At 40.4% G+C, this 5,459-nt stretch overlaps 1 pseudogene; it reads left to right on the forward strand.

The window, feature by feature from the left end:
- Positions 1-1,442: 1,442 nt before the first annotated feature.
- On the forward strand, positions 1,443-2,466 carry LOC101608957 (annotated as a pseudogene).
- The last annotated feature ends 2,993 nt before the right edge of the window (positions 2,467-5,459 follow it).

Here is a 5,459-nt window from a genome sequence, read left to right on the forward strand (position 1 = left end):
GAGAGAATAGACACAAATTAATAAAATTAGAGATGAAGAAAGTAACATCACAAAAGATTCCAGAGAAACCCAAACAAATCTTAGGGACATACTATCAAGGCATATATTCCACAAAGTATGAAAATCTGAAAGAAATGGATGATTTCCTTGAACTATATGACCTACCTAAATTAAATCAAAATGAGATTAATCACTTAAATAGACTTATAACAAACACGGATACCCGAATGGTTATGAATGACCTCCCAAGTAAAAAAAGCCCAGGCCCGGATGGATTCACTGCTGAATTGTACCAGACTTTTAAGGAAGAGCTAACACCATTGCTTCTTAAGCATTTCCAGGAAATAGAGAAAGAAGGAATTCTACCAAACTCCTTCTATGATGCCAGCATCACCCTGATACCAAAACTAGGCAAAGACAGAACAAAAAACGAAAATTACAGACCAAAGTCCCTCATGAAAATAGATGCAAAAGTTATCAACAAAATAATGGCCAACAGAATACAAGAATATATCAAAAAGATCATTCACCCTGACCAAGTAGGCTTTATCCCAGAGATGCAGGGATGGTTCAACATAGGCAAATCTATAAAAGTAATACATTACATAAACGGGTTGAAGGATGAAAATCACATGCTCATCACATTAGACACAGAGAAAGCATTTGACAAAATCCAACGTCCCTTCCTGATAAAAGTCCTACAGAGACTTGCAATAGAAAGGACATATCGCAATATAAGAAAAGCTGTTTATGACAAGCCTACAGCCAACATATTACTAAATGGGGAAAAGCTGGAAGCTTTTCCACTAAAATCAGGAACAAGACAAGGGTGTTCACTATCCCCACTTTTATTGAACATAGATTTGGAAGTCTTAGCCATAGCAATAAGGAAGAGACACACATAAAAGGGATACAAATTGGAAAGGAACAGCTCAAGTTATCATTATTTGCAGATGACATGATTGTATATAAAGGAAACTAAAGACTCAACTAGCAAACTGTGAGAGCTGATAAAACCCTACAGCCATGTAGCAGGATACAAAATAAACAAACAGAAATCAGTAGCCTTCACATGTGCTAACAACAAACACACAGAGGAAGGAATCAGAGAATCACTCCCATTCACAATTGCATCAAAAAAAATCAAGTACCTTGGAATAAACTTAACCAAGGAAGTAAAGAACTTCTACAATGAGAACTTTAAAACACTCAAGCGAGAAATTGCAGAAGACACTAGAAAGTGGAAAAACATCTCCTGTTCCTGTATTGGAAGAATCAATATTGTGAAAATGGCCATCTTACCAAAAGCAATCTACACATTTAATGCAATCCCTATCAAAATTACAAAAGCATTGTTCATGGAAACTAAAAAAAGCCGTTCCACTTGCCCTAGGCTCAGGCGGCTGCTGCCGCGTCCGGTCCCCGCGCCGTCCGAGGAGTCCATGGCCGGGTCCCGCTGGCTGCTCGGGGCGCTTCTCCAGGGCTGCGACTGCAACTGCAGCAGCTGCTGGCGTGCAGGCGCCTCCTACCCGCCCCTCTGCTCGGCGCCGGCCGCCTGCCCCGCTGGCGTGACGGGCCGCTGCAGCCTGCTGCTGCTGCTCGTGGCCGCGGAGGCCGCCACCTCGCCTCTACCTGAGTATGAGTTGAGCCCATTCAAGTTAGGAGAGGGAGTGGATGATGTTTTCCTCATTAGAGCCCAAGAGTTACCCTGGTCATGTACTGTGGACGATGTGCTTAACTTTTTCTCAGACTGCAGAATCCGCAATAGTGAGAATGGAGTACACTTCCTCTTAAATAGAGATGGGAAACGAAGGGGTGATGCCTTAATTGAAATGGAGTCAGAGCAGGATGTACAGAAAGCCTTAGAAAAGCAACGGATGTACATGGGCCCGCGGTACGTGGAAGTGTATGAGGTCAGCAATGAGGATGTGGATGCCTTGATGAAGAGCCTGCACACCAAGTCTTCGCCTGCAGTCAACGACGGCGTGGTCCACCTGAGAGGACTTCCTTACAGTTGCAATGAGAAAGACATCATCGACTTCTTTGCAGGTCTGAACATAGTAGACATTACTTTTGTGATGGACTATAGAGGCAGAAGAAAAACGGGGGAAGCCTAAGTACAGTTTGAAGAACCAGAAATGGCTAACCAAGATCTGTTGAAACACAGGGAAGAAACTGGTAACCGGTACATAGAGATATTTCCAAGCAGAAGGAATGAAGTTCGAACCCATGTAGGCTCTCATAAGGGAAAGAAAACTGCATCCTTTCCTGCTGCTAAGTATGTAACCGAGCCAGAAGTGGTGTTTGAAGACCAGGAAGTGTATGAGGACACTCAGACCATGGTGGCCATTGAAAACCAGAAAGATAGAATTGCCCAAGGAGATGTCAGAAAAGCTTCCAGAACCTGTCGATTTTGGAACAACGCCTTCACTGCATGTTGTCCACATGAGAGGATTGCCTTACTAATTTCTAAAAAGAAAGAAAAAGTAAAGTACAGGTTACTAAGTGTCATACTAAGAACTTGGCAGTTCTGTCTTTAGAATTGTTCTGCCTCCACACCCTGTTGTTGAAGGCACTTAACCTTGGTGCCTGTCTATGGAAGGAAAGTCTAGTCTCAGTTTTAAACTAACCGTTGTCTGAGTCTCTTTCCTTCACTGTTTTTGGTTTGGGGTGTTTCTTAATTTCAAAACAGAAAAGTGATACTTTCAAAGTGTTCCTCACTGGTAAGGATATTGATGGCTTTATTTGAATTTAAACCAGCTCTAGGTAGGAAAATAAAATTGGGGTCTCCTCATGTGCTTTTTCAGTGGGGGTAGCATATCTCATGTTTTAGAACAAGTAGGGGTGCCTTGCTTAAATAACATTTGATGTATAATTGTGAGAGGGGTCATAGGTAGAGCTGGACCTCTGGCACATTTTGGCACTGCCTTCTGGTTTAATATTAACCAGCTTGTTGTTTAAACATTGGACAAAGTGCCTGGCTTCAAAAATAGTCATTAATAAGCTTAACTTTATGTATATCTGTGTAGAAGAATCAAAGACCTGTAGACTTTCTTTGCCTTGTTCCTGTTCTCAGGGTGACAGCGCCACCAAGAGGTGCAATTCTAGGTCTTAGGTGGAATTTTCTGAGATTTCTGAGAGGTGGTACCTGGAAGAGAGATTGCGTCTCTCAGTTCATAACCATCTTTGATTACCTGCTAAGATTCAAGATCACTGTACTGTAGTCAATAAATGAGGTTTGTTTCAGGCCAAAAAAAAAAAAAAAAAAAGCCCAGGCCCGGATGGATTCACTGCTGAATTCTACCAGACTTTTAAGGAAGAGCTATCATCATTGCTTCTTAAGCTTTTCCAGGAAATAGAAAAAGAAAGAATTCTAGTTGACTCCCTGAAGGGTATGGATGAAAATAAACTGATCCAATTATGGAGTTTCTTAATCTTCCAGAAGCACCACTTTATCCGTGGAATACAGTATGCTAAAAAGTCCTCACTAATCTCTTAAAATTGCTTGAATAGGGATTTAGTCAAGCCATGGAATTTCTTGCATATGTGAAAATTGGAAGATCTATTTAAATTACAGTGCTATGCTGCTTTTTTAAAAAAAATTTTATTAACATTTTCATGATTATAAAATATATCCAATGGTAATTCCCTCCCTCCCCACCCCCACACTTTCCCATTTGAAATTCCATTCTCCATCATATTACCTCCCCATTACAATTATTGTAATTACATATATACAATATCAACCTATTAAGTATCCTCCTCCCTTCCTTTCTCTACTCTTTATGTCTCCTTTTTAACTTACTGGCCTCTGCTACTAAGTATTTTCATTCTCATGCAGAAGCCCAGTCATCTGTAGCTAGGATCCACATATGAGAGAGAACATATGGCGCTTGGCTTTCTTGGTCTGAGTTACCTCACTTTGTATAATCCGTTCCAGATCCATCCATTTTTCTGCAAATTTCGTATCTTCATTTTTCTTTACTGCTGAGTAGAACTCCATTGTATAAATGTGCCACATCTTCATTAGCCACTCATCAGTTGAGGCACATCTAGGCTGGTTCCATTTCCCAGGTGTTATAAATTGAGCAGCAATAAACATGGTTGAGCACATACTTCAAAGGAAATGAGATAAGTCCTTAGGATATATGCCTAGGAGTGGTATAGCTGGGCCATATGGTAGATCTATCTTTAGCTGGTTTAGGAACCTCCACACTGATTTCCACAATGGCTGGACCAGATTGCATTCCCACCAGCAAGCAGTGTAGAAGGGTTCCTCTTTTTCCACATCCTTTCCAAGATTTATGATCATTTGTTTTCATGATGGTGGCCAATTTGACAGGAGTGAGATGGAATCTCAATGTAGTTTTAATCTGCATTTCCCTGATGTCTAGTGACATAGAACATTTTTTTAGATGCTTATATGCCATTCGTATTTCTTCCTTTGAGAATGCTCTATTTAGCTCCAAAGCCCATTTTATGATTGGCTTGTTTGATTCCTTATTATTTAACTTTTTGAGTTCTTTGTATATCCTATATATTAATACTCTATCAGATATATAACTGGCGAAGATTTTTCCCCATTCTGTAGGTTGCCTCTTTGCTTTTTTCACTGTGTCCTTTGCAGTGCAAAATCTTTGTAATTTCCTGAGGTCCCAGTGATTAATCTGTGCTTTTATTGCCTGAGCAATTTGGGTTGTATTCAGAAAGTCTTTGCCAAGACCAATATGTTGAAGGGTTTCCCCTAGTTTTTCCTCTAGCAGTTTCAGAGATTCAGGTCTGATGTTAAGGTCTTTAATCCATTTGGACTTAATTCTTGTGCATGGCGAGAGAGAAGGATCTATTTTCATCCTTCTGCAGATATATATCCAGTTTTCCCAACGCCATTTTTCTGTTTTTTCTCCAATGAGTATTTTTGGCATTTTTATCGAATATCAGGTGGCTATAACTACATGGGCTTACACCTGTGTCCTCTATTCTGGTCCACTGATCTACATGTCTGTTTTGTGTCAGTACCACACTGTTTTTGTTACTGTGGCTCTTTAGTATAGGTTAAAATCAGGTATGGTTATAACACCAGCCTTATTTTTGTTCTCAGTATTATTTTAGATATTCGAGGTTTTTTGTGATTCCAAATGAATTTTTGGATTGTTTTTTTCTATTTCCATGAAGAATGCCTTTGGAATTTTTTTAAATTATTTTTTAATTTATTTGATAGCAAGAGACAGAGAGAAAGAGGGAGAAACACAGAGAGAATAGGCATGCCAGGGCTTCTGGCCACTGCACACTAACTCCAGACGTGTGCCCCCCTTGTACATCTGGCTAAGGTTGAGTCCTGGTGAATTGAGCCTCGAACTGGGGTCCTCAGGCTACACAGGCAAGCGCTTAACTGCTAAGCCATCTTTCCAGCCCGGTGTACACCTTTAGTAACAGTGAGGTCACTACCTTGAGAACAAACA

Source organism: Jaculus jaculus, chromosome X (assembly GCF_020740685.1).
Source record: "Jaculus jaculus isolate mJacJac1 chromosome X, mJacJac1.mat.Y.cur, whole genome shotgun sequence".
NCBI classification, from domain to species: Eukaryota; Metazoa; Chordata; class Mammalia; order Rodentia; family Dipodidae; genus Jaculus; species Jaculus jaculus.